This window comes from Pleurodeles waltl, chromosome 11, assembly GCF_031143425.1.
Source record: "Pleurodeles waltl isolate 20211129_DDA chromosome 11, aPleWal1.hap1.20221129, whole genome shotgun sequence".
Taxonomy (NCBI): Eukaryota; Metazoa; Chordata; class Amphibia; order Caudata; family Salamandridae; genus Pleurodeles; species Pleurodeles waltl.
Window position 1 is genome coordinate 795,870,971 of NC_090450.1, and position 15,537 is coordinate 795,886,507.

Consider the following 15,537-nt stretch of genomic DNA (forward strand, 5'->3'; position numbering starts at 1 on the left):
CGGGACCTTAATATCGACCAACCACTCTTGTAATAACAAGGGAGGCGCTGCACAATACAAAAGCAGAAACGGAGACATTCATTCTATCCATGGGTTCTAACTGGCACAAAGTGTGGTTACTGTCCTACGTGAAAGGGAGCAGGGCGCGCTAGGTTTAAGGTTGGTTTAAAATATATCAAGGATAACTAACGGTGCGTGAAGGTTGATAATGCCTCGTCTGAAAGTGTATTTCGTGTGATCATTTAATTTAGACGTTGGTGCAATAACTGTTATCATAAAACAGACCTCAGAGTGTAGAGCCAGTGAAAGGAGAAGGGATGCGCAGGTAGAAATACAGGCTGTAGATCCCTCTCAAAGGGCAGCCTCAGGGATGGTAAACCTAAGAGCGCCGACGGACACGTGTGTTGGTGGGTGGTGTTCGGTGCCCGATGGCGGCATGGAGGTGTTGGTGTATATGGTTGTATGGGTGCGGCCAGCTCAATAGGTGTTTGGATATGGTGGATGCAGCTTGAGATCGATAGCTGGGCTGTGGGGATGAAGGGTGGGGGTGGTGTAGTGGTGGCGTAATGCAAGCCCGGTGGGGGCAAATTTACAGGCCTCCAACCCTTCCAGGGCCCCCATTGGTCTAAGGCCAATGGATATCTGTGAGATACCGTAAATAAAGGGCCCCTTCTTCATAATCGGGGAGGAGGGGTGTAGAGCATTGGGGGAGGTGTGTTGCATCATTTTGCGTTAGGTCACTGGGGGAATGGCTGTGTAGAGGTTGGGGTGTCGGTCTACTGGATGGATTGGTGGGTGAACGATGGGTCAGCAAGGTAGGTATGAATCTATAGGTCCCTGCAGCGTCCTGAGTGAGAATACTGTGAGGTCACTAGAGACGGATGGCAGACACCTAACGGACGGAAAGTTAGACAGGGAGCGCGATCGAACGAAAAGTTTCTGTACGATTTCCTCTGAGATCATCACGCCTCTTAGCTATAAGTCCACCTCTCTTGCTACTCATTGCTCTACCTTCCTCTGTACCAAAACGTCTCTGGTCTTTGGTCACCGTCAACTGCTAGTGTCCATTTTCTAAAAAGAAAGCACCAACCAGCGTGGCAGGGCAAGGGGGTCACTCGTAGCTCATAAACTGCGGGGAATAATATCGCTTACATCTTTGTGCTCTGTAGAGTACAATGTGCGCCCTGTTTGTGGAAACACCAGGAAGCCTCGCTCTGGAAGCCCCACCGCCTCTGAGCCTTCGAAGGTTTCTGGTTTGTGTCTACAACACACCTTCTCAGCCAGGAACTGCCCCCTCCCCCATAATCTCCCTGCCACTTCCCATTCAGCATGAGTCTGGCAGCACACGACTATGGACGGACATCTGATCTTATCCTAAATCTCGCTGAATTATGATTAAACTCGAAATGTGTAAGTAACTGCTTTCTAACATCAAACTATTGTGTGTGCGCGTGCTTCCGTGTACATGTGTGTGTCTGTGAGAGAGAGAGCGCCAAAATCCCAGCGCAAGGTGCGCCTCGTTCTGTATACATTTGAGCTCGGAGAACATCTATGTTTGTATGAGAGGTTAATGTGACAAGTGTTCGAATCCTTGTAACAGCACTTCATTTGCTTTGACGTCATGCGTGTTCAAACAAGGTGCTCTCGAAAGCGATGTAAATTTCTCGGCGGTCGTTGTATGATCAAGGCTCAGTTGTATAAATAAGTACTCGGTGACGGCGGTTCTACTGTAGACCTGGGTTTCTATCAATAATGTAAATTAAAATCAGTACCTAGAGTTTCAGACCCAGGAATTCACACGTGCAGTTTAGTTTGTCTTTTTGTGTAGTGACAGTCCTTCAAAATGAAAGATGGCTGGAAAATGGCAGCTCGTGAATCAGGTTCCGAAAACAAACAGTACTAAATATGCGGCTGCTAGATATACTTCCGAGAAGGAGAGACTAGCGGACCGGTTTAAATATCGGGTGGAGGCCGTTTTTCTGCCAGGGTGACGGAATACTCCGTGAAAGTGATGGAGATACCCCAGCGAATTTAGAAATGACCATCAAGCTGGTAGTAATTTCTAATGAATTATAAGTGAGGTCCTCCAAGGGCCGAGTTTGATGCAGCACTCCCTCAACACTATGGAGCCCTGCCCCAAACCCTTTTCTTTTTTTCATTTTCAAAAAGAAATCCCAACGCTGGATTTTCTTTTTGAAAAAAGAAAAAAAAAAGATAATGCCCCTGTCGCCATGGGAGTCAAGTTATCTCAAATGAGGGGTCATTTTTTGTTTCTTACTGTCTCTTACTATGACAAACAGGAACAAAATATTCCATCCTAATTGGACGGACATTTAGCCAATTCTCAGATGGCACTTACTCCATTGGAGAAGTGTGGCTTTGGTGGTGACTGATTAGTAGCCACCATAGCCACACCTTTGGTCCGCTCTCATTTAAATCGGGTGAAAGGACCACTGTGTTGGCAGGAGGGGACACTGTGGCAACGGAGTTTCCTCTTCAATATCTAAAACTGCCCCCAGGTCTTGATATTCTTTAGCTATCCAAACATAACCGCAGGCAGTCCTTTGGACAACAGAAATTCGTGAACAAACTTAAAAAAAGGTTTGTATTTGAACATTTGCTTAGTATGAGGAAAGGGCCACATCCATTGAATGTAACATAGGGCCTGATTTAGAGTTTGGTAGAGGAGTTACTCCATCACAACGGTCAGGGATATCATGTCCAGCAAAATCTAAATCTCATAGATATGATGGGATTTAGACTTCAGCAGAAATGATATCCGTCATTGTTTAAATGGTGTGACCCCTCTGCCAAATTCTAAATCAGGTCCCGAGTTTTATTGTAGTTTCTAACAGAAGTATTAGTGATATGAAGCTAAATAAACAAACAGACATTTTGCAGACACTGAACCCTGCAATTTTTTATTCCCTCATACACTAATTCCAACAGATATGCTGCAATTCAAGAAAAGCACACACATTTTCCCTTATGGATTGGGGGTGGAGAATGGGCAGAGGAGCACGTAGGGTGGGAGGAGGGTATCCCAGCCAGATTTTGTAGTGGGGAGTGCAGGGGAAAGTATCCTCCCTATTTGGATTTTGGAGTGAAATAGAAATGAAAGATTAACCATTTTCAGAACACATCTGTTTCAAGCCATGCTGAATATGCATAAGGCTCCAAGAGTCACTGTGAAAAAGAGAAGCAAACTCTGGGAGCTCCAAGACATCTCAGTTTTCGAGTTTGGTTAATTTTTTAAAATTATGGTTGTTCAGCTGTTAAACCGCTCCTAAAATCATTCTATTTGCCAAGTGATGTCAGAGGAGCCAGCTGTGATGTTAGGATAACAAGCATTAGCAAAGACAACAGAACTTGACTTTATAATGCATACGCCAACCTTTCACTTTGCCAATGTTTGTCTTTAAATATTGCTTAAAATCTGAAAAAGAGAAGAACATTTCAAAATACTGGAGGAAAGCAAATACATATCTTATGGTATCTCAAAACTGTATACTGCACTTCATTTATTCAGTCTTTATAAATGTAACTGTTTGATTTTCAAATACCTTTTCTCAGGAAACTCTGAACATAATTTTAATAGAGCAAGCCAGAGTCAGAATTTAAAGGGAAGGCCTTTTTATCGGATTTAGCTATTTGGCCCCCTGTAGTAGCCTGGACAGCAGATTTAAGGGCCTCTGGAAGAAGTGTCATGCTAAGTACACCATCTACCACTGAGGCCAGCTGAGTGTGTTCAGCAGATAGCCCTTCCTCCAGCACCATAAAAGCCTTTATGTACCAAAACGTGTGCTTTCGAGCGGTATGAGGAATGCATATGGTAAAAGAAAAATAACCCATTAAAATCTGGCCTTTAGCCATACCCCCGCAACAATATTCCTGATGCTGTGCTTTTACACACAAAACTGGGACGGAATGGGGAGAAACATAGTGGTATTTGGGGTAGGAAAGCAGGACACAATGGAGAGAGCACAAAAACAAATGCACTCTCATGGAAGTGCTGAATGAAACAAAAATAAAGTAATTCTCTGACTGTTAGCAGTGGAAGAATAGAAGTAAGAGAATCGAGAGGATGGCATAGAGGGTATGCTACAGAAGAGTAACAAACATAGGACGATGATATATATATATTGCAGGGACAGAAAAGTCACCTGCATGGTAAAACATGTGTACCTCTGCCCTTAGTGCCCAACTGTACCGTTGTCTGGATTCCTAATGTTGATTTTCATTGTTATAGACAAACATGGATCATGCATGTGTGCCATGACATAGGCCTGTCTCACAGCTTGTGGTCTTGTTGGACCGGGCGGGGAGCCCAAAGTGCTACTCTCATAGTGGTGGAAGGCTAGCACCTTCACTAAGAAATAAACAACATGAGTGCCATGGTGGCAGCATAATGTGCAGTGATCAGTAGCAGTGAATAAGCCTATTTAACCCTGTGGCACGCAATCACCTTTTTTAGGTTTGACCTGCACAGCACTTGTGATGTGCTTGCTAAATCTCTGGTATTTAAAAAAAAAACAAATCTGAAAATGGGCTTAGAACCTTCCCCTTACTTACCTATACTTATCACTGGCTGGCTCCCATGTGGCTCCTACCTCACTTTATTTACCTTTGGCTGGTTCCCACGTGACTCCTCCACACTTAACTTACCATTGGCTGGCTCCCACATCACTCTGCTAATTAATCGCTCCTCCTCACCTCCGTCATCCTGCCATGGAGCCTGGACTAAGTACTGTTTCTGGTGGCCAGTGTCTGTGCACCTGCAAAGGTACTTTTTGTGTAACATTCCACCATAGTGCATCATTTTGCAGGCTGTTTCTAAGCCTGCATTTGTTGATGCTTGCTATGTCCCCACCAACCACCTCCCTTCCTTCTCTGTTTGCCAACTCCCACCTCCACTTCTTTGCCTCATGGGTGTGTGTAGCCAGCATTCACTTTTAATAACATGTGCAGATTTGTATCCAGAGCCTGGCCTCATCTTAAGAGCAAAAGCTGATAAATTGTTTGCAAAGGGCTCAGTTTGACCAAACCTTTTGTTTCATGGGAGAAGTTTAAACTGGATGCCTACCTGGGGAAGAGAACCAGGTCAGTCTTTAGAGCAAGTTGTCTGTGTATTTGTTTGTGCCTATTCATCTCGGTGCAAGTATGTGAGTGTGCCTAGTCACTCATGTGTGCATGTTTGGGTGGCTATTTATTTGTGGGTGTCTGCTCGAATGCATGCATTGTGTTTATCTGTATGTGCGTATTCATCTATGCATATTAGTGTGTTTGGGAGGATGTGGGTATGTGCTTTTTTCTCAGGGTGTGTATTCACCTATATATGTGCATGCACACAGTGTAAATGCATTCTTGTTTGTGTGTGTGTGCCTGTGCTCGTTTTTATAACCAAGTATGTTTTTAAGGCTTCATGTGAATGTATGTGTTCCTATTCTTCTCTTGTTTATAAATATTGTGTATATATCTGTCTGTGAAGAATACATTACATGAGAGATAGAGTGCTGTGCAGTGTGTGCATAATAAAAGCATGTCATGGGTGTATGTATGCTTGTGGGAAGTTCAGTACATGAAGGGTAAAGTTTTGTGCATTGTGCACATGGTCAGAATGTATTCTGGCAGTGCAGGTGTTCGCAAATAGCACACCCTGGTACAATACAGAGAGGCTACAGTACTGAGCAGTGTGCACAGATTGAATGTGTGTGCTGAATGTATGTGTGTCTGTAGTCACACAACACATGGAGGTAACAGTACTGGAGAGCAGGTGTGGTGTGAAAGTAGACTATCTACAAATATGCCTGCAATGGGACATCATATGGACCACTTAGAGTTTCATTTTGGGACGCACAGGTCTGCCTTGTGAAGACTTGGGGAGCAGAGGAATCCCCTTGACAGATTGGTGTATTGCTGCATTCCTGCAAGCTAGTTTGGACACACACTCGTGGAAGGGATTCTCCATTACACTTCAGAAGGGGGCTCTTTGATTCTGTGATAGATCACAAGGAAAGGGCCTGGACACATCTCACGGAATTGGGTTTGATAAGGGAACCATAAAGAGTACTAATCTATGTAGATGGGGAGGGTGAGTCTCAATGGAAGGTTCTCTCACACATTCCACTGAGGTTCACCCTCTCCTCCTACACAGGCGATTGGGTCTCCTGCCTTCAAGGCCATATTTACAACCTCGCTTGCACATGCCTGAGACTCATCCCCGAGCTGCAGTTGTGATATTCTTTTCTTTTTTTAATTAACCGACTATAGATTAGTTCTTGAATGTAGCGATCCACCTGTTACTCGAACGGTAATTGGACATGCTCAGGTTCAGACTATTTAGTAAGTCGGCAAAAAACATTTTTTGTGCACTGCATGGTTACCCCACTGGATTTCGGGACGGTTGGTCAATTTCCTTAGGATCTACGTAGGTTCTTTGACTGAGGTTCTGTCCTGATGATGACTCTTAAATATCTTCTGAGTCAAAACACCTTAGACAAAAATGGCATCAAGGCATAACACAGCAAGACATTAGTTCTGCAGGAGAAGTCAAGAAATCAGTTGGACTTATTTGGCTACCTTCAACTTCTTCTATTGATTGTATTTACCCTGCACGCAGACCTTAATATTGCCTATTCACTTATTATGATTTATTTCACTATATTCACTTGCGTCATCCGATCACATTATTTTACAAGATCACCACTGCTGTTTAATGTAGCTCCTTTTTGTACAGTGTTTTTCATTCTTGACACATGAAGAAAGGTTACACAGAAATGTTGGTTGTCATTGATATTTGTTTATCTATGACTGTACTTATTGGCAATCCTGTATAATTGAATGTATTCAATTGTGAATTGAAACCCAGAGAGGTACTTGATGTTTTCTCTGTTGTATACCTAACCCCTTTGGTATGTGTGTAGCTCCTGTGGTTGTTACAGTAACTCCAGGCAAAGGCAGTATCCTTCCACCACTATGAAAATAGCGCTGTGGGCACCACTCCAGTCCTAAAAACACCACAATCCACGAGACAGGCTTATGTCACAGAGAACATGCGTGATCCATGATAGCCCATGACAATAAAAGTGAGCATTAGGAATACAGACATTACAGTTGGGGCACTCAGGCCAGGGGGTGCAAGTCCATCATCATGCAATAAACTTTTCCATCACAACAGGCACTGTCTGACAAATCTTCACAAACCTTTACAAAAAAATGATTCATCCACCTCAGCTCCTCCCAGGAAAGTTTCAGGCTTAGCTCTCAAATAGGGGCTGAAGAAAAGGGGGGGTTCCAAGAAGTATTTTCCCCTTCCAATTTCCCATAGGTACTTCAGACACAGCTACAGCCAAAACGGCTGAACAGAATTACACAAAATTTGGCAGAAAGGAAGATGTTGAAGCAGAAAGCGTGCTTTTTGTGCTTTAATGTAAATCTGTTCAGTAGTTCGGGAGTAATTAAGGTTAAAAATGTATACATATCTAGCAATGCTGTACTACAATGGAACTACCGCAGAGAATGGTAGTACTGCTAGCACTAAAACATGCGATCTGATTATTTGGCCACAACATAAAGAGAAAGCTATGACCTTTTTTTTATGACTTGGTCCCTGTGTCATCAAAAACAAACAAAAATAAGCAAAAAGAGGGCAGTGTACATGTATCCTGATCCCTTGGCCCTTGTTGGGGTGATCAAATTAGAAAGGTATTTTTCTGCGGTGCAGCATCCTATGTAATTCCATGGTAGTACCGTGGTACCTCTGTTGTGTGTAAGAATAGAGAGACTGGGTCATGGGGTGCTACAAGACTATGGCTGTTGGGCAGCAATGGGACCTTGCCCATCCATAGTGGGTTGGATGCAGGGCCTGGCCCCAAGCCAAACACAGCAGTCAACTCCACGCTGTGCACCGGTGAAGGCCATTTGCGCCTGGGAGTTGGAAGACAAGCTGCTGGGAGGCCAGGCTCTGCGGCCATCCCCATGCTGTGCCTAGCTGGGGATCATGCACAGCAGGGGGTTGACTACCTTTGTGGACTGGGAAGCAGGGACTGGGCACAGGCTAGGCCCTGTGGCAAACCCCACACTGCACACAGCCAAAAGCAGTGCACAGCGGGGGTTTGCTGTCTGTAGGGGTTGGGCGCAGGGCCTGGCCCGGCAGCACACTGCCTTTGGCCGTGCATGGCATGGGCTATGCCTAGTTAGGTGTGGTAATAAACTATTAATTTAAATTAAAAACCCAAGAAATTCAGGGAAAAAACAAATGTTAAACTGACATTATAATTAGGTATGGTTATAATACTTTACATTAAAAAAACAAGAAATTCACTGAAAACAACAAAGTTTAAAGTTACATTACAGTTAGGTGAAAACATCAGGTAAAATGGTACATTTTAAACAAAAACACTTATATTCACCAGTTATAGTTACCTTGAAATACCTAACTTGTGCCCTCACCATACACTGCTTGTTAGCCCATATATTACATTATTCATACCATGTTCTATGATATCATTAAGAACATCAATGAGACATTTGAAATTACTTAATTGATAACAACACTGTGCATGGTGGGGACGCAAGTTACAGTTGCATCAGTCATTATAAATAATAAATTAACATACTAGGTCTGGGTGAAATTTTAATTACACTGGCGTAATTTCAGAAATTTTGTGTGACAATATTTTCGCTTCATTGCAGAGATTATATCATTAGTCCATGTCACATAACAAAACTTTAGTTCACTGAGACACCTAACGTATGATGTAGGAAAACAACCTATCACAAACGCATGCAACATCATTCCTTTAAGCAGTCAAAGAACATTTCAGGTAAATTCTTTATTTGAGCAGACAGATGGGGTAAGTTCAAGAGCCAAACTACACATCAGAATGCGAGCAGCTGTGTTTTGAATGTGAACGACAGGGAAATCAACTCCAAAGTACATTTTTGAGTTAAAATGTTACCTGAACAGAATGTTAAGTTAATATTTTGAAGGCGAAACATTACAAAAAAAACACAAAAACAGACAGAGAGTGATATAAACCAGGAGGGTACTGTTAATGTGGTACACATTTCCTTTTCCTGTTCCAAAATTCCTCCATCTACTTTGTTCAGACTCTTGTTGCTTTGGACTTTAGAGGGAAAGTATTTCTCTCCTTTTGTTTGTCATCTCTGCTGCATCCTCAAACTTGGATCCTTCCCTTTTCGGGAAAATTCACGTAAGTTCAATGCAGCACTTTGGAAACAGTTTGTTGTATGAGAGAGGGCAATATACCAAACAAAAATCAGTACCCTCGTGCAATTTAAGAATTTGTGGACTGTATCGGACTTCCTTTCAGTGATTATTACCTTTCACTGAGGCATGATACGGCCTTTGGACAACTGCCACCTCCTTTTGCTGTGACTCCTGGCCATTGGTTGGTTAATCAGATCACATTTGATGTACCACGGTGCTCTAATGGAACTGTTGATTGAGGATTTATGTATATATATATTTTATGTATTTTCTATGTATAATAAGTGTATATATAATTTATTTTCATTAGTTTGATATATTAGATTTTCTTTCGGTGCACAGGTAACTTGTGGGCACTATGACTAAATTGAATTAATTGTCAATAAAATAAATTATTTTTCAGTGAATAATTGAGTTTTTCACTGTAATAGTTGGGTATATATTGATCCCTTCTGGATTTTTGTTTGGCATATTGCTTTTGTCCCTGTTCCAGTGGGGTTATAGGGAGTCCCCTCCTGTTGTTTGTATGAGGGAGGGCAAGCAGCATTATTTTTGTTAATTTTGGCGATTTTGTATTTTGTCTCTTTCTTGGTGCCTGGCGTGGAGTTTGAAGTAAGGGTCCATGTGGAATTAATTTTAAAGGTAAAATGTTAGTACATTTGTGCATGGTGGAGCCCTGGAATTAATATACCTTTTCTCCTTTTTCTTTGTTTTCTTTGTGAATTGTTTACTGATTTGTTCATCATTTTACTGTGAGGTTGTTGCTTTACTGTTTGGAGCCTAGACTGCCCTGCAATAGGCATAAGGTGTAATTTGGATGTGTTTTTCACATTCTCATAGCTGTTATATGTTTTATAAAACATTTAGGAGTTGTGGGACAGCAATGTGTTCAAATTGAAAAACGTAGGTTATTGTTTGTCCCCATGTGATGATTGTGGTTTGTTTTGGTGTGTTTCTTTGGACTGTTTATGGTGAGGGCATTTTTAAAATTTATTTCATTTTAATGTTTGACATTGTTGATTTAATGGTGGTGGGTAAAGGGCAGTTCCCTGTGTGAGTTCAGGCACATATTGGGTAAATAATATATGTCTGCATACTCTTTTCCCCGCAATGCTTCAACTTTTTATTTTTTCAGGGGTGGTGGTGCTCCTGGCAGGACAAGACAACCATGTGCTTTGTTTTCAATGCCTTTTTGCTGGCTATGTGGTGGTAGCCATTTTGTATAGCTAATGTTAGTTTGCCATAGGCTGCCATTTTTTATTTGTTCTGTATGCCTCCTTCTTTGCTGGCCATGCCGTGCCGACCATTTTGTGGAGCCAATGTGTGTTTGTGTGTTTGCTGGCATTTTGTCTTTGTTTTCCGTGCCTCCTCCTTCAGTAGCGGTGTCATCGATGAGCTACCTACCATCATTTTATGCAGCCAGAGTGATTGTGGCTGATTGCAGTCTAGTTTTGTTTTGCACTTATTTATTCAATTTTAGCCTGACTCCAATGGAGTACCCATGGAATGTATTAATTTTATTTTTTCCTGCCTCCCTTAGAGTCCCCATGGGCCCCAGAGGGGCACCAGGAATTATTTTGTTTTATTTATTACATTATTGATGATGCCTCCTATAGAATCTCCAAGATCCCTGGAAGGGCATCAGCAATTATTTAATGTATTTACTGAATTCTTGCCTGTCTTCCATGTCGTCCCTATTAGCTCTTGAGGCACACCATACATTTTATTAATTTATTCAACTTTTGAAAGACTCACCCTTCCTCCCATAGAATCAACATAAACCTGGATGGACACTAGCAATTATTTAATTTATTTATGCAATTTTGCCTGTCTCCCCTACCTTCTGTAGAGTCCCCATGGGCCACGCAGGGACACCAGCAAATATTGTATAAATATATTCAATTTATGCCTGTCTCCTCTTTCCTCCTGTAGAGTCCCTATCTGCCATGGAGGGGCACTAAGTTACCCTTTCCTGTACAATCCCTACACTGCTGTTAAGCAATGGTTTTGATTCTGACTTGTATCAGATTGGCTAGGCTACCCAAGCCTCACTGACTTTCTGTTTCATTTTTATTGCCCACAGGTTTATGAGACATCATGTCACATCACACACAGCACTGTGACAGAGAGCAGTCTGAGAATTAGCTGAGAGCGAAACCAGAATGTCCTCATTAAGTGCTTATGCTAACTTTGCTGTTAACCCACAAAAGAAGACAATCTCAAAGAAGGAGATTCCTGTCAAGGAAAGTGTCCATTGAGGAGAACAAAGAAGTCTGTTGCCACTAGTGGCATGAAGCCCTCATCCTTTTTCAGGAAATGTGACATATCTGCATCACCCTACAGTCACAGTCAGCAACAGATCTTGAGTAAGTAGGAACACACCAGGAGGTTGAGCTTGCTTCTGTTTCTGAGCAAGATGTTGTTGAGACTGCTCTTCCCACATTGGTTCCACAATCTGCACCAAGAAAAAGATAGAACACTCTTCTATCTTCTACAAGCCCCCCTTTCTGAAGACTTGGATATGGATTGTACCTCAACCAAGTCTGGGACCTGCCACAGGAGACAAGGGAAGATGAAAGTTCCAGAATACCTTGGAAGTGACAAAGATGATGAACCAGTAATTGTTAGTATGGATAGTGGCACAGAAGAAGTGCAGCTCACCTCAATTGAACCTGTTCATAGTCAAGTAGCTCCACAAACACTACCTACTTCCATCTTTGTAAGAAGACTCCAACAGCCTACAGCAAGTAACATCCCTTCTTCAGTCACAGCCTGCCCTAAGAAAAGGCCAAAATAACCACTTACCAACACTTCAAAAAGTTATTCAGGCTTTGGCACCATAAAAAAGCTCTCAGTTTGGGACTTCTTTACACTCAAGCCACATGATAAGCACATCGCAGAATCCTCAATTTTCAAAAAAGGGGTGTTATGGTAAGCAAGGTGAACATGAAGGTGCTAGAGGACAACTGGCCCATCTGAAAAAAGTAGGCACACTATTGTGTCAACACAGCACTTCAAAAACATTAATGTTGGTGGTGAGAGAGAAGAAGTTCAACTCGGAGAAGGAGGCGCTGATGCGTAAGAAGAGGAGCATGTCAGCCAAACCAGCACCGTGCCTGTTGCACATAGAAGTTTGCAGTCATCACCCACAGCAACCTCAGAATGGCATAAGGGACAGAGGGAATTTGTCACTCCCAAAGCAACTTACCTGTTTCATATAGGACACTACTACCGGCATTATCACAAAAAACACAGTCATTATAATCATTCTCCAAAGTTATGTTTTCACCTAGGAGTCACAGTACCACTGAACCTATGGGAGAGGCCATTTATACAATGGAAATCTAGCAAAAATGTTAGTGTTTGATCTCCTCCCTTTTTCCTTCGTGATAGGAGTAGAGTTTATTGAATTAGTGGAGAACCTCTATTCACAATTGAATGTTCCAAACTAAGCATGTTTTCCACTGTTGCTGTACCAGGGCTGCATCATCAAATGCTGCAATTGATTGGCAACTCTATGCAGGAGAGCACTGTTAAGTCCATTCACATCACAATGGACATGTCGGACAGTTGTCAAATAACAGATTAAATGTGCATCACTGCACACTTGAATCTCATTCATGTTAGCAAAGCAACTTCCAACTGCTAGTATCACCACTGATGATGCTCTGGGGGCACTCAGCAGTATGTAACAGTTACAACATTCACCATGGAGAAATGTATTACAGCTGACAATATCTTAGACACATTTAGTACTGAAGTGTATGAATGACTTCAACCTAGAGATCAGTCTTAAAATGGGTATCATATCACCCTGTATTTGATTATGAAATAAAGATCTAGCCCTGTTGCCCCTTGTTGGAAATGGTCCTTTCTGCAGGGTCACCTCCAGACTTTTCACCTTCCTCCTCCTCATTTTCTGACCTTGTTTTTGTTGGTTTTAGGATTCTAGGCACTTTACCACTGCTGACCAGTGCTAAAGTGCAGATGCTCTGTAGTCTAAAACATGGTAACATAGGCTTCTCCACAATTGACACATTTAATGTATTTCCTACTACTGGGCCTACAGCACTGATTGTGCCACCCACTTCAGTACCCTTCAAACATGTTTCAGGCCTGCCACCACAGAACCTGTGTGTGTAGTAAACTGCCATTTCAACCTGGCAAGGGTACACACTTACCAGGCCCAAAACCTTCCTTTTTACTGCACAGCAGTCGGCCCTAAGGTTGGCCCTAGTTAGCTCCAAGAGCATGGTGCTGATGTATTTAAAAAGTTGGACATGTAACTTTACGTTTAACATGTCCTGATAGTGAATAACTATTACATTTATTTTTCACTACTACAAGGCCTGCCTCTCCCATAGGCTGGGCTTACATTGAAGCAGCCTTTAAGTGTAATTTCTAATTGGGAAAAAATGGAACATTTGAGTTTTGTGCCTCTGTACTCACAATTTAAATTCACAATTTATGGTGAAGCCGGATTTCAGATTATAAGTCTAAGAATGCCACTCTTAGTAAGTTGGCTTTTCTTACTTTAACCATTCTATGCCTTGGCCTGCTTCTGATAACAAATCTGGGCTAGGCTGGGTGACAGATACACTTTGTGGATTTTCTATAAACCCACAAACACAGGACACTCAGCTGCATCTGCATTCATCTGCATACTGATGCGTGTTTTTGGGCAGAGGGAAGAAGAAGGATTCACGCTTACACTTCAATAGGTGGTGTCCTATCTCAACACAAAGGACTGATCATCCCCTACAGATAGAGTGGGAGACAGGGCTCGGATGAAAGGGACACTTGTGCACTTCAGAGAACTCCATTAAAGTCTCCCCTACATCAAATGCCTTTTTGGTTATAAGTACTGGAACCTAAACCCCTCCAAACTAGATCACTTTGGGGTCCTAAGGATACTTTCAACTAAGAGGAGCCATGCTGCCAGGAGGGACTGACACTTTGCCAGTTGCTTTGCTGTGTTGGCCTGCTGCCTGCTGATTGCTGTGCTGGCAGGAGAGACTGCCACTTTGCTCTGTGCTCTGCTGTGTTGGCCTGCTACTTCTGCAGTGAGGGAGATCTGAATCTGCTGTCTACATCCTACAACTTCATAAAGAACATCAAGGGCTTGTTGGCTTGACCCCTGTTCTCTTCAAGGTCTCAGGGACATCAAAGTAGTCACTATCTGTCTATATTTGCTTATTTCCTGCAAAAGTGTCCCTGAGCAAGGAAAGACAATCCACGCTGAGGGGAAGCCTTAATCCTCATCTAGTAGATTATCCATTTGTACAGTTTGTTTGCAACACAGCACTCTTCAGGATTTGCTTTACAAATCTGTACCAACACATTGTTGGCAGCAAGCTCCCTGACCCCAGGGAGCTTGCTAAGAAGGTGGGCCAGTGGGTTAGCACCAGGGTCCACAAGAAGGTACCTGAGAGTGACCACAGGAAGGTGGTTCAGGTTCCTCCCAGCAGAGTGGGGAGAAGGTCAAGGTAGACCCTGGCAAGTCCCAGGGTAAGGGGAAGGAAAGGGTTTCCATGTCCTTTCTGAAAAGAAGGAGGGAGGTCCTGGTTGGCAGTGGCCAAGGGCATCCCATTTCCGACCCTGCTGCTTTGATTGTTCTCAGCTAGGAAACAAGCAGGGGGACTCTGTCTGTTCAAAGTAACCAACCACTGGAGGGAACTCCACAGGAATGGCCATTGTAGCCTATGGGTAAGTAGTCCCCAGGACTAGGTCATAGAACATGCTGTGATCCCCCTTAGTTGGGAGGTGGACTCGGAGGGTGAGTTGGTGATCCCTAATGGTTGGAGTCATCATTTCAATCAGGGTACAGTGACTGGGATCCTTGTCACTGCTCTGAGGGACACTGGGGCTAGACATACCACAATGGTGGAAAGGCTAGTTTCCCCAGAGCAGTACACAAGCCAGTTATGTCGGGTGACACGAGCCCATGGGCAGGTCTTCTTCTGCCCTAAGGCCCTGATATCCCTAGAGTGGGGTGGCGAGGTGACCCAGAGGAGGGCCATAGTTAGTCCCCTAATACCCATAGACTGCCTTCTGGGGAATGGGCTTACCCGGTGTCAGGGGAACTGGGAGGGGCAGCCACCACAAGCGCCCTAACAGTTCAGTTTCCTGGGGGCACCATTCACAAGCGGAGGGTACAAGACCACAGAGGGAGGAGCAGGGCGAGGGAGAACCCACCCCTGCCTCTTGCTCAGACTCAGGGTACGGACCCTATGCAGGGTGGCCAGTGTCAGGATAACACAGCTGAACAGGTAGGAGGTAGAGTGGAAAAAGGCAAGGCATCTGGG

At 43.3% G+C, this 15,537-nt stretch overlaps 1 long non-coding RNA gene across 1 annotated transcript; it reads left to right on the plus strand.

Annotated features, from left to right (window-relative positions):
- Positions 1-1,066: 1,066 nt before the first annotated feature.
- Positions 1,067-13,082, plus strand: LOC138266122 (uncharacterized). Its single transcript, XR_011199467.1, has 2 exons — positions 1,067-1,410; positions 11,316-13,082. It is a non-coding gene; the product is annotated as an uncharacterized lncRNA (long non-coding RNA).
- The last annotated feature ends 2,455 nt before the right edge of the window (positions 13,083-15,537 follow it).